Here is a 14,376-nt window from a genome sequence, read left to right on the forward strand (position 1 = left end):
TGTGAGTATGTGGTGTGTATATATGTGTGGGTGTGTATGTGTGTGTATAGTGTATGTATGCAAGGTGTGTGTATGTGGGGTGTGTATATTCAGGGTATACATGGTGCGTGTGTGTATTGAGGGTGTGTGTGTATGCAGGATGTCAGCAATGTGTTTGGGGGGTGTGAGTGTGTGGTGTGTATGTGGGGTGTATGTGTGGTGTGTGTGTGTATGTGTATAGGATGTGTGTATGTGGGGTGTGTATATTCAGGGTGTGTGTATGCAGTGTGTGTGTGGTGTGTGTGTATGTGATGTGTGTGGGGGTGTGAGAGTGGTGTGTGTGTGTGGGGTGTGTGTTTATGTGGTGTGTGTATGCGGGGTGTGTGTGTATCTGATGTGTGAGGGGGTGTGAGTGTGTGGTGTGTGTGTGTATGTGGTGTGTGTGGTGTGTGTATATATGGGGGTGTGTGTGGTGTGTGTGCATCTGATGTATGTGTGGGCTGTGAGTGTGTGTGTTTCGGGTGTGTATGCAGGATTTGTCAGCGATGTGTGTGTGGAGTGTGAGAATGGTGTGTGTGTGGGGGTGTGTGTTTATGTGGTGTGTGTATGCAGGGTGTGTGTATATCTGATGTGTGACGGGGTGTGTGTGGTGTGTGTGTGTATGTGGGGGGGGGTGTGTGTGTGGTGTGTATGTATGTGGGTGTCTGTGTGTGTGTGTGGTGTGTGTATGTGGGGTGTGTGTGTACGTGTTGGGTGTGTGTGTTTTAGGTGTCTCTGTGTTGGTGTGACCCTGTTGGACACACCCTTTCTCCCTTTACTGGAATGTTCTGGGCTTTACTTCCCGTTGACCACCCCCCGGCCCCCTGCAGCAGGCCCCAGTCTCTGAGAGTCCTGGGAGGAGTTCCAGGGTGGAGAAAAGACTGGTTTCCTATCATCAGATCTCTGTTCCCCACCCTGCTGTCTCTTTTGCCCTCGTTCTTAGCTGCTTCGGCGTGTATTTTCTTTTTTTTTTTTTTCGGTGTGTATTTTCTAAGAACAAGGGCCGTCTCTTACAGCACCGCAGTGTGGTTATCAAGCCCAGGAAGTTCAGTGTTGATATGATACTGTTATCTAATCAACATTCCGTATTCTGATTCTGTCAATTGTCCGGTAGTCTTCCTGGTAGCAATGTTTTTCTCGGTCGAGATTTGTTCCACAATCTCCTGTTGCATTTAGTGGTCCTGTCTCTGTACTCCGAAACAGGTCCTCAGGCTTTCTTCGTGTTTCTTGATGTTTTGGAAAGATACAGACCAATTCTTCTGCAGAATTGGATCTCTCACATTTCCTCGATGTTGGATTCGGGTGGTGCCTGTTTGGAAGGGAGACCACAGTAGCAACCTCGTGTCCTTCTCGGGACACGTGAGGCCAGTTCGCTGCACCGGTGGTGATGCTGGTTCCCATCACTCAGCCGAAGTGTTGTCGGCCAGGTTCCCCGTGCAAGGATACTACTCTCCTCTTTGGAATTAGTATGTTACTTGGGAGGAAGCACCCAAGACAATACAAATGCCATTTTCCTCCTCAAATTTTCAGCCACTAGTTTTAACGTCCATTGATGGTTTTCTGACTCCATTGCTCCTTCTGTATCAGCTGGCATTCTACTCTGCGGAAGAGCTTTTATTTCTCTCCTATGTTTGAGTCCTCATGATTATGTGTATCCGTGTGTACCTGTGAAGAAACCCTTCCCCCTTACATCATGAGCCTTTTCTGGTCTCCTCTGTCCAGAGTCACCGAGAACCAGCCGGAGCACCCAGAGCAGGGAGCTGCCTGGGGTGGGGCCGTGGGGGATGGGGGCCCAGGAGAGCCTTCACAGCTGGGGGTGGGAGGGGTCATAATCTTGGTTCCAAACTGAGGTCTCCATACAGCTTGGAAGTGTGGATTTCTTCACGCTTACTCACAGACACTAAAACCCCTTCTCTGAGAGCAGAAACCCGGACAGAACACAACCACATTCCCCCTCCTCTTCCGTTCAGACACCCTTCTCTTCCCACCCCCACCTCCGCCTCCACCAGCCACCCCAGGGTGTCTGTTCCAAAGTCAGTAGCGAATGTCTCTGCCTGAGGACTGGAGAAGGCCTCAAGGTGTCAGAAAGTTTGGTGTTGTTCAGTTGCTCAGTCGTGTCCAACTTTTTGTGACCCATGGACTGCATCACTCCAGGCCTCCCTGTCCATCACCAACTCCCAGAGTTTACTCAAATTCATGTCCATCAAGTCAGTGATGCCATCCAACCATCTCATCCTCTGTCGTCCCCTTCTCCTCCCACCTTCAATCTTTCCCAGCATCAGGGTCTTTTCAAATGAGTCAGTTCTTCACATCAGGTGGCCAAAGTATTGGAGTTTCAGCTTCAGCATCAGCCCTTCCAATGATTACTCAGGACAGATTTCCTTTAGGATGGACTGGTTTGGTCTCCTTACTGTCCAACGGACTCTCAAGAGTCTTCTCCAAACCACAGTTCAAAAGCATGAATTCTTGGGCACTCAGCCTTCTTTGGTCCAGTTCTCACATCCATACATGACTACTGGAAAAACCATTAAAAGAAAGTATACCTTACCACTACAAACTAGAAAACCGAATGGATAGGTCCCAGTAACCCTTTATGCCTCTTGTTTTTCCAAAGTAAACAAGCTTCTATCCAGTCTGTGATAGCACTGGAAACTTCTTGAACACTCTTTATTTAGGAACTTTAATCAAGAGCAGGGCATCGGCTGCCAAACTGTAGGAGATACCCCATCCACGTTACTGAGAAACTGGCTTTAAAATTTCAGCAGAGTTTAGAGAGGGATTGGGGTCACTTTGTTGCCAGAGCATCTGTACTTACAGTTTGCTTCATGCACTTGCTTTATTCAGTTTTATTTTAGCTCAATTAAGGAATGAAAGAGAAAATCTCTTAATTGGTCAGGTGGCTTGCTAGGAACAAGATTTTATGGAAGTTTTCTTTTTGGCCATATGGAATTATTTGTCAAATATACAAAGTCAGAGAAACAAATGAGGAAACAGATTAACGTGTTGTTTTCTCTCTGAATCTGCCAGTGCAACATGGTCTCCCATCCTGAGCTGGTGGGCTGGCTGAACTCACAGTGACTGTCCCGTGACCCAGGCTCGAGGGCGGCAGCCTCAGGTTTTGGAACTGCCTTCATTTCCTTTTCAAATAGTGTAGAGATTACTCTGGGAGTCCCAGGTGGCACCATGGTAAAGAATCAGCCTGTCAATGCAGGAGATGCTGGAGACCCAGGTTTGATCTCTGGGTGGGGAAGATCCCCTGGAGGAAGAAATGGCAGCCCACTCCAGTATTCTTGCCTGGACAATCCCATGGACAGAGGAGCCTGGTGGGCTACAGTCCATGGGGTCGCACAGAGTCGGACACGACTGAGCGACTGAGCACACACACACAGAGATTACTCTGTTGCTCGCTTTTGCCTTAGCCAGCTGGACGACATCAGTTGCTGTAAGGCTGGGGAAGTCTGCCAAGGGAATTCATGCGTGTGTGTGACATTTACATTAACTGGGTGGGCTTGCAGATGGGTCATCTAAAGCCTTAATATTATTAATAAGCTACAGTATTGTTGGTCCACACAATCCACATGAAAAAGATATACATTAGAAAAACCAGGTCTTTTAAGCTGGTTTTCCTTCATATAAATACGTTCAGAGGGTAAGAACCTGTTTCGCTCTTTTTTGTCTTTGCGTAAGATTCTCTGAGGCATCCGGTCTTTCTGTTCTCCGTGTTAAGTTAGAAATTTAACTCCTGAAGTTGTCATGAGTCAAAAGAAAAGGAACAAAGTTTCCAGATATTTATGAGTCAGTGAATGAACAAATTACAATCGTTTAAAAACCATTTAGAATTTATAAAGAAATACATCAATTACATTTTTTACAATGGCTTTTATCTAGTTGTAAAAGCAATCCATGTGTATAATGGAAATATTGGGGAAAAAAGAGATAATAATAAATAAGAGATAAATAAGTAAAAAGATATAAATGATAACTAAGAAATAAGAATAAAAAATAAATTTAATGTTCACTCTTGATTTCACTAGCCAGTGTTCGTAGCTCCTCTTAATATTTTGGAGTGTTTTTTCCAAGTCTTTTTCTGTGCAAATGTAATGCATACATGCTTTAACATGGTTTGTTATCTGTAGTTTTCATCTTGCTTTTTACATTGAACGTTTTATTGTGGTTATTTCTCACGTTGTTAAGAATTAGTTTTAATGATTGCACAATACTAAATTTTAAAAGTCTTCCTGCCAGCCTGGAACTTAAGGACTGCTTCTGACTTCATGCCAATAAGACAAATACTTCTGTGGAACCCGTGCATGTAAATCTTAGTTTGCATGTTTGGTTATTTCCTTGGGAACATCCATGGTCTCTTGGAGTGAAAGCAGAAACTAAGCCTAGGCCCCACGTCCTAGGAAAGAATTAAGCCGTCTCAGCCCTGTTAGATTCCTCAGGATCCTTTTTTTTTGCTAAAGGGAAAGGACCAGTCATATTCACACCCCTCTTTAGCCCACAATGTTGTCCTCACAAAAACAGCACTACCAAACTGAACCTTGGTGCTCTGGCCCAAAACATATTTTTCTTTCTTTGGGGCGTGGAGGATAAGCCAAGATGGCAGCTTGCCCAAAAGTGATACAAGAACCTTGTGCAGGGAAAGTTTTGTTTGATAGGACCTGAGAGAATATTTTTTTCTTTTTTAAGTTTTATTAAGGCAAAATGTGTTCCCCGGGTTAGAAAGATAAAGTTTCTTCCCACATGCCTGGACTGGCTCCTCCCAACATGCTGCTCGTTCTCCTGTAGACACACCACTTCGATGACCTGAGAAGGACTTTACACCCTGAAAAGAGAGATAAAGGGAACTCAAGAGCGTGAACTCCTTTATCACAGAGATGCAGAGATGCTCATGCGGTTCTTCACTGTCAACTGTAGAACCCTTTGTTCCTCTTTCTAAAGTGCCTTTGTATTTCTTGGAACGAGCCGGCTCGCTCTCTCCCAGCTGTCGGAAATGCAGGAGAACTTCATGGAAAGCAAGAGTGTCTATTGTTCCCTGGAAAGTTAGAGGTGAGCTCCCGTCACGTGGTCCCCGTCACCACGTGCCCTCTCTGCAGAGAGTGTTGCAGTGGCCACCGAAAGTGTCTGTCCTACAGGAAGTGTGCTTCCTGTTCCCAGAGGAGCAGGCCCTGCTGCCTTGGGAGGACCTTCCTGTCCTGGTTCTGTCTTGACTGATTATCATGTGACTTTGAAAGCAGTTCGGGGAGCTTGTTCTGGAAAAGATGATAGCTTAAAAAGATCCATATACTAGAATAAGTTAACATAAGTTATGAAGGATAAGAAAAAGCAAAAAGCAAAAGAAAACAGAGATAGACACCAATAATGAGCTGGAGATTTGGTTGATATGCAAGTGTATACCATTATATATTCAGTAACTTTTTATATTTGCCAGGAACTCTAGAAAATATTTTTCTTTTCTTTTTTTTTTTTTCCTAATTGTATTTTATTTTTAAACTTTACATAATTGTAATATTTTTCCAATTCAGTGGCAGCCTTGGTCCATGAAATCATTTAAGTGAGTGGTCACAATTTTTAATGGAATAGGATATGAAGGGCTAGAATAGAAAATGTCAGAGGATATTACCCAAAGTAAGGGTATTATTTGCCAAATTGTATGTTAACAAATGTATGTGTGTATATGTATCTTGGGTTATGATATAAAGCGTGTTTCTTACTGTGGCCATAGTAAAAACAAAGTTTGAAAACCAAAATTTAGGGCTGAGTTTTCTAGAAGCCAGTGGTAAGAGGGAACCATTATACAAATTTTGCTGGTCATTTCCTGCAGCTATGCACACACACACAAATTTTTTTGCTATTCTTTACAAAAAGGAAAAATGAATAACATGCTAAACAACCTCTTTACAGAAGACTCTGGTGATTTAAGGCTGTTTCTTTCCATGTCACGTAAGTGACAGCATTGCTCTACACTCCACGGGATGTCTGAAATTATCCCATGTGTACTTTAGGTCCAATCACGGCTTTTTACCGTGTATGTCAATGTTTTTATGACTGCTGAGTGGGAAACATGAGCTATTTATTAAAGTCTCATAAATAAACTTATTTTTGAAGCAAAATGAACATGCGTTCCATTAAAACATACTGTAAAATGCATGCATCCATTCCTCAGGAAAATGGTTCCAGGGACTCATTGTTTTGCAACTAAGTATACAAGTCATCCTCACACTACCTGATACATTTTCACAAAGTACAGGCACCCCCGTAGCCAGCCACCGTTCACATCATGAGATTGAGCACTGACAGGAAGAATAAACTGTCCCTCTTCCCCCTCAGTTTCTGCCCCCAAAGACCGAACTTTCCTGAGTTCTAAAACTACAGATTAGTTTTGCTATTTTTGAGTTTTATGTAAGGGGATCATGTAGAATGTACTCTTTATGTCTGACTTGTTTTTGCTTAATATTATGTTTGTGAGGCATTACATCATTTGTGATTTATATTTCATTGTGGGCATATATCCTTTCTACTGGAGGATGAATATTTTAATTGTTTCCAGCTTGGGCTATGAGAAGTACAGCTATGGACATTTTTGTATAGATCTTTTGGTGAATATGTGTATGCACCTCTGTTGAGTTTGAGGATGAAATTGCTGTTCATAAATATATATGTGTATATATACACACATATATAGATAGATATTCAGTTTTATGAGATATTATAGTGTCTCAGAGCCTGATCATACTTGTGCCTGGAGATTCACCAGTGTCTCAGTAATAAGAACAAGCACAGATGTGTTCTTTTCAATTCCTTTGTCTTTATTTGGGAAAATTTGGAAAATATAGGTATACAGAATAAATGGGCTTCCCTCATAGCTCAGTTGGTAAAGAATCTGCCTGCAATGCGGGAGACCCCGGTTTGATCCCTGGGTCGGGAAGATCCCCTGGAGAAGGAAATAGCAATACCCACTGCATACCACTCCAGTATTCTTGCCTAGAGAATCCCATGGACAGAGGAGCCTGGCAGGTCCATGGGGTCACAAAGAGTCGGACACAAGTGAAGTAACAGCATATAGAATAAAATTTGAATCCCAATAACCCGCCACTCAAAGATGACCACTTTAGCAATTAATTGTATATTCTTTGAGCTCTTTGCCATTATAGATAACATTACATGAGCATCTTTGTCACTGAGGCTTCATGTGTGTGAATGTGTGTGTATGTATATATATATATATATATATATAAATGATATATATCCATAATCATTTATATAAGATAAGATATATATCCATAACCATTTATATAAGATAAATTCAAAGAAGAAGAAGTGCTGAATAAAAGAATGTGGAAGTGAAAAACTTCAGGCTTTTGATGCCCTCACTAGCATTTTACTAGCTAGATGTGTGGGAAAGAGCACGCAGTACGTGGGTGAAAGTCAAAGAAGTCACAGGTAAGAAAGAATATTCTGGCACCAGAGGACTGGCAAGAAAGCCTCTAAGGATTCTCCTATGTGATGATTCTGTAGTCCTTGTTTGCTTTGTTCCTTTTAGAAAGAGGAAATCGTTTTTAATCTTTTAAGAAATAGATTTTTTGGGGGGTAGCTGCCACTGAATTTGGAGGCATATGTCCTCTTACAGTTTGTCTTTACAGTTAATTACGTTGCTCCAATTCCAACCATGTGCCCTTGGTCAAAAGAATCATTACAAAGTTCGTTCTGGTCTGTAATCCAGACAGACATCCTCAACACTCGGTTCTGCTGTTGCTCCTTCGTGGGTAGTGGTTTTCCTGCCAGGCTTTGTTTGCAGATCCCCTGGGGGTGGTTTTCCAGAGGGATGAATGCCATCTTTGTTCAAAGGGGCAGGAGAGAGAATAACTGAATTCTACTGAAGAGAGGAGACAGTAAGCCGATCCTGCGTTTCCATTGCTGTTGGAAAAAGAACAGTAAATGACAGCAAAATTGAATAGCTTGATACTTGCACGGTACAAATGACCCAGCGGAAGAGATGTGTTGAGAAGGAGAGAGGATTTGATCTCTGCCTTTCAGTTCTCAGTCATTGTCAACCACCAAGTACAAAAATTGGCTCAGCAAACCTTAGTTTCATCCAGGATACTAGACAGAGAGCCAAGAGATTTTTTTTTCCTGCTAAGTTGCCCAGGATTGATCTTTTGTGGATATGTTTACATTGGTGAATGAAGTCGGGGTACTTTATTTTGCTACAGTAGTGCCTTTTACACTGTGGGTTGGGCCCTATTTGTGGGTAAGGAAATCAATTTAGTAGGTTATTAGTAATTTTTCTTTAATGAAATAGTATATTATAAAGAATAGGATAGCGTTAATGAAATAGAAAATATCCAAATACACCACATGAGCAAGAATATGATCTTACGGACCTTTCGTTTTAGCTAGATATGCGTGTGCGTGTGCGTGCTACGTCACTTCCGTCGTGTCTGACTCTTTTCTGTCCTATGGACTGTAGCCCACCAGGCTCCTGTGTCCATGGCTACTTCAGGCAAGAACACTGGAGTGGGCTGCCATTCCCTCCTCCAGAGGACCCCTGACCCCGGGATTGAACCTGAGTGTCTTGCATTTCCTGGCAGGCAGGTTCTTTACCACTAGCGCCACCTGCGACACGTCCGAATATACGGACATGTGTTATAGATTAGGACAAGCTTCTTATTGTGGGTCATGATCAAATAATTACTGCTGGGAATTTTTTACACTAGAGATTTTTTTTTCTTGGAATATTTTTATATATACACAAGTTTCTAAAAGGTGTATCTTTGGAATTGAACAGATTAAACTGTGGGGTTTGGGGTTCAAGGGAACAGGGAGTCTTCGTGTTCATATAGATAGCAATTACCTTCTTGTTGATCAAAAGTACAAGTAGAAAAAGCTTGGCTTATCCGAATCTGTCTTTATTATGGTCCCATGTAGAAGGCAACTGATAATGACACCTCAAATGTCGTATGGAAAACACCCAAAATTAGAAAACTGCTCTAGTGATTTTCAAATACCGACCAACCCATCATACTTTGATAGAAGGACGGCTTTTGGTAACATTACATACCCACTTGCCTGAGACTTCACCAGACAGGGGGATCACTAGCAGTTGATTATGATGACATGTGCTAATTTTCAACTTCTACTATGATTATTTAATAATAGAGTAAGTTTTCATGCATACCAAAATTTCCCCCCTAATTCAGCTTCATTCAAATGTATATTTAATTGCTTTGAGTTAACATTAAGTGAACTCAAGAACTTGAATAAGATCTAGCAGGTGACCTGATTGTGTGTAAGTTTCCCATATGTGGGAGATATGCATATAAATATGTATATACAGGTCCTATTAGTATTAATACTTTATGTTAAGTACATCCATTCATTGGTGCTTCCTCCTTATGGAACCAAAGAAAGTGAATGCTATAAATAAAGATAATCATTCTAGAAAAAAACAGTGGCTGCCTCGGAAGGGAGCTAGTTGAGAGGGGTTTGGGGATGGTGTTTGGACTGGCAGGATGGAAAGTTTGGGTTTGATTAGTAGTATCTGTGATGGCATGGGAAGGGGACAGCAGTGACATCCATACCTTGTGTTTGTCTTTGAAATTTTTAACCTAGGAGCTCTTTATGGATCTTGGAAACATGAGTTGCTTCCTCCATTTCACTGGGAGCAGAAACGAACAGCAGGTGGAAATAGCCCAGAATTAAACCTTTTTTTTTTTTCTCTGTTCCCTTTTTTTTTTATTAATTATACTTGATTTGCAATATTGTATCAGTTTCAGGTGTGCGGCACAGTGATTCAGTATTTTTATACATTATACTTCATTTACATTATTCATTATACTTCATTGCTCTTGTTTCATTTCTCTTCCTATCCATCTGTTAATAGATTATGTGCGATAATGCCTGACGCATGTTTATGCCTGTTTGCCCCTTTCCATTCCCATTGCCACTGGTGCGGTTGTGACCCTGCTCTCTAGATCATGCCCTGCTTCTGGAGTTTACAGTGTTTGATAAGGTCAAGGGTCATGGGCTCCTTTGAAAACCATGTGAAAGCTCTGTCCTATTTCTAGGAAAACTGAAAGTCTACACAGACTCCCTTCAATGTGCTCAGGAAGGCTGTGAGCTCCCTGAGGTCTGTGCTGAATTACAAACCCCTCATCTGTTTCTCTCCCTCCCATCTACCCCATAGGTTTTATCAGAGTAACATTTCTAACACACATTTGGGTCATATTGCTCTCTGCTTAGAACCAATTCATTTCCCCATTGCCTTCAGAACAGAAAGAAGTCAAATCTGCTTGGATTGGGCTCCAAGCTCTTTTTTTATTTTTAGCAAAATGTATTTGGCATATAACATTGTGTCAATGTAAGGTGTGTAACATGGTAGATTGACACATTTATATATGGGATAATTAGCACCTGTTACATCACATAATTGGAGAAGGAAATGGCAACCCACTCCAGTGTTCTTGCCTGGAAAATCTCATGGACGGAGGAGCCTGGCGGGCTACAGTCCATGGGGTCACAAACATCACATAATTATCCTTTCTTTTCAGTGGTCCCAGCTCTTTCCAGTTCTCACCTTTGCAGCTTTTTTGCCTTTCTTCCTTCTCTGCGTCTTCCTCCCAAATACACAACCTCTGAGTCTAACCAGAACACTTGCTCCCTCCCTCCGTGGTTCGTGCACTTTGCTTCCACGGCTCTTGCTCCCTAAACATCCTTTTCTGTCTATTCAGGCCCTTTCTAACCTTCAAGCGCAGTGTCTGCTCTGACTCTCAGATATTCCTGCAGATGGAGCTCTCTGTGCCAGTGAATGCCTTGTGTAGCGTCCTGTCCATCACAGGGGGGCCCAGGTGTGACTGAGAGGCTGCCCCCGAGGGCAGGACCTGAACTGGAGGATAAGAAGGACAACAAGCCTAAGGGATTGATTTTTTGCTAGACTTTATGCATTCACTCCCTTTTTATGATTATACGATAACCGGTAAGAGAGGAACTGAGAAGGCTTACTAACAGATGCAAATGAAAGATATAAAGCATATGAGAAGTCAATTGTTGGAATTTGAATTTATAAGTCAAACAAACAAACAAAAAAAAGCAGGGCTGCCCTTGTTCCTGGACACCTGGGGCCGGCTGAGTGGTTCTGAGCATCTTGGGTGCGCTCCTATGTATGGGGCTTGGCTGCTCTAGGCTGGTCTAGAATGGTCTTGGTTGAGGCATGAGTCAACTCCATCCTGTGTTTCTCAGGCATGACAGGCTAGCCCCGGTGCGTTCTCATGGCAGTTACAGAGGAGCAAAGAAAGCACATAAACGTAGCAAGAACTTTTCCAAACTTCTCCATGAGCATACTTGCTAACATGCCATTGGCTGAAGCAAGTCACATGACCAAAACCAAACTTAAAGGAGGCAGGACCCAACCTCTTTGGGAAGAGGAGCTCCAAAGGGCAGGTAGGGCTGAGGATGTGCCATGAATGCAATGGAGTTGGTCAATATCAGGCTCTATGGGATCAGACAGGAGACCTGAGAACAAAGATAGAGAGGTAGATGATATTCATTTTCTGCTGTAAGAGTAACCCTTTTTAAATGAAAACTTTGCAATAAAATACACATTATGTATTCTCTAGTTCATTCTTTAGAGTTCATTTGTACATAGTTATGGGCTAAAAAAAATAGACCAAGTAAAGAGTCATTTATAAATAACATATTAATAAACCAAGTTAAAGGAGCTTTATTTATCCTTTAACCTTCAATTTGCATTAATTGGGAGCAGTCACGGGAAGTGGTGCCAACCTTACCTCAGGTCAGATGGCTTAACAAAATGAACTGTTTCATGCCCAGAAATAAATGTCTTCCAAACATAAATATGAATCAGTTATAAAAAAGAATCTTTTGGAAGTACAAAATAACCACACTGCTAATATATTTGTGTCCCAGTTGAAAGCGTGTCAAGAACACACATTCTGGGCTAAAGTTGTCCCAAGGAGTGATTCTCATTTTTGCTTTGAATCTTGTATAAACAAACCGGGATGCCTTCTTTGAGCCATGAGCAAATCCACAGCTCCCTGTTTTCTGAAGAGAAGAAGAATTAAAGATGGGACTGTTTAAGTTGGAAAGGTCTGGGGCTTGACCTTGCTACTTTAAATTTCCTTCATCACTAGGAAATTGCTTTGAATTCGTCTGCTTGGAGAACTCTAATTTAGTTTGTTCTTGGTTTGAACCACACCATGAAAGAGATGCTGTCCATTTGTATTATAGCAAAACTTGGAAGCCGCCTCAGTGACACTGTTCTCCAGTTTTCCTCTCTGCTGTTTTCATCTTTAAACCTGAGCTTGTTCTCAGTAATTCAGAATGAGACCCCTGACATCTTACTGCCTGAGTGAGCGTCCCAGCTAGTCTCTGCTTCACAGTTTGCCTTTGGACAAAATTTTACACCTTTCTCTGCCTCTCTTTTCCTCGTGTGAACAATGGGGTTATTAATAATGCCTACCTCATACAAGCATTGTGGTTATTAAATTAAATGAAATTCTGAGAAAATTAGCAAACCCAGCCCACAAAACGTGCTTAGGAAGTGTTATGTATTAAACTGCTTATTGTTGTTATTAATTATTGAGAATGTTTAGCTTGTTTTCACTGACTTGGATTCACAAATATTCTCTAAAATCCAAATCAGATTTATACCCTCAAAAAATAAATTGAGATTCAATATTATTTTCATACAAAGGCAAAGTTTGTTTTTAGGTATTAGTGTTGAAGATAGTGGTTGTCTATCTACTCACATTTAAAGCCACAACAGTTACAGACACAAACTTCTTCCTGCCTTGTCAACTCCTTAATATTGATTGAAAAGGGAAGAAGATTTATAATAAGCAGATGAATTTTTAGCAAACGTTTTGCCTTTTACCACACCTAATGTTCACTCTGCATGGAGCCAGAGTATAGAAGAAAGAGCAGCATCTTGAGAAGCTGAGTGGAGTTGCCGAGAAAACTTACACACGCACACCTACATACGCACACACACACACATAAGTAGCACACAGTTTAATGCCATGACAGCGGCTTTGATGGTGCTTGGGGGAAAGGCAGTGAGCTAAGACTAAGCTAGAGCGCTCTCAACATGGTCAGGTCACACACATAACACTGAGTCCAAATGTAGAACAACAGATACATGTACTTAGATTCATACCGTACACGCAAACACTGTTCCTTGTCCTGGGGACTCATATTGTAAGTGTTTAAAGGAAAAAAAAAAAAAAGCCTACTGGAAACATGCAAACAAATTGGTGGTCTGACCTTGGAGCAGGTCGTCAAGGAGATTTACCTATGCTCCATTTTGTTTGACTTTTTTTAAAAGAGCGGATAATAACAGGTCCGTGGTCCATTCTGGGTAGAGGGGACCCAGATGTTTGTCTCGCCCTCGCCAACCTCTGCTTCCCCGTGATTTCTAAGCTCCTCACAACAACAGCCATGGGCCCACAGTCACTGGAAGAGCAGCCCCTCGCTTGCTGTGCAGACAGGCACTGGAGGCGTCATCTCTTGCGAGAGCAAATGCCCTAGTTTCTCTTTCATCTGTTTAGAAGACCCGGGGGAAGTGTCCCCAGCATCACCGCACTTGCCACCATCCAGCATCTCCGTGGTCCTCTCGGCCCCGCCTCCTGCCGACTCACAGGGGCACAGCCGCAGCTGGGGCGTGTTAGGACCCACCCTGGGGACCGTCTTCTGACACCCAGCTGCACAGTGTTTAGCACAGAAGTTCTAAATTGTTTAAGTTCACTTTTGCCTTTTAGACCTCTTCCAAGGCCAGGAATCCTGTGCACAGGAAAGTAGGTCCCTGGGACTCAGAAACCCTGTCCCATCCCAGAATGTGTTATTAGAATCCTTGTGTTAAAGTCCCTTTCTCTGAAACCGGCTCCTCTTTGGAATGGGGTTTTATCTAAGTCTATTTGCATGTATTCAAAATCAGAGACAGCTCTGAAACCAGACCCTATTCAAACATAGAAGAACAGTGGCGGATTAAGCAAATGTTGGGGAACTTTAAAACAAAAAAACACTTTTATTTATCTTCTTGTGTTTCTCTTTTTCCAGATCTGCAGTCTCCCTCCCACTGGCCGTCCTGCGTGGGTGCCAAGTTCCACACGGGGTCTCATGGATCGGCAGGTCAGATGTTGCGCTTGTTTGCAGATTCGTGATTTTATGATTGTCACTTTGCGGCATTCTGGGAATGATCTTCTCGCTTATGCATTGCTGGTGTTGTTATTTAAGATAGTTTTGAACTCTGTAGGTATTGAGGAGAAATACAAAGCATTCAGCCAGTTAAAAATAAACATAATGGAGAAAAGGATGCTTCGAATTCCCTTGGGGAAAAAA

At 42.3% G+C, this 14,376-nt stretch overlaps 1 protein-coding gene across 8 annotated transcripts in view; it reads left to right on the forward strand.

Annotated features, from left to right (window-relative positions):
- Window positions 1-14,376, forward strand: part of THRB (thyroid hormone receptor beta) — a 437,396-nt gene that overhangs the window by 173,495 nt on the left and 249,525 nt on the right. For 7 of the 8 annotated variants that reach the window (XM_027530213.1, XM_027530212.1, XM_027530210.1 and 4 more), the window contains exon 2: window positions 14,095-14,166. The gene's annotated coding sequence lies outside the window, so the exon portion shown is untranslated. Of the gene's footprint in view, window positions 1-5,051; window positions 5,071-14,094; window positions 14,167-14,376 lie in introns of those variants that run through there. The other variant, XM_027530216.1, reaches the window with a different exon arrangement.

The sequence above is a fragment of the Bos indicus x Bos taurus genome, chromosome 27 (assembly GCF_003369695.1).
Source record: "Bos indicus x Bos taurus breed Angus x Brahman F1 hybrid chromosome 27, Bos_hybrid_MaternalHap_v2.0, whole genome shotgun sequence".
NCBI classification, from domain to species: Eukaryota; Metazoa; Chordata; class Mammalia; order Artiodactyla; family Bovidae; genus Bos; species Bos indicus x Bos taurus.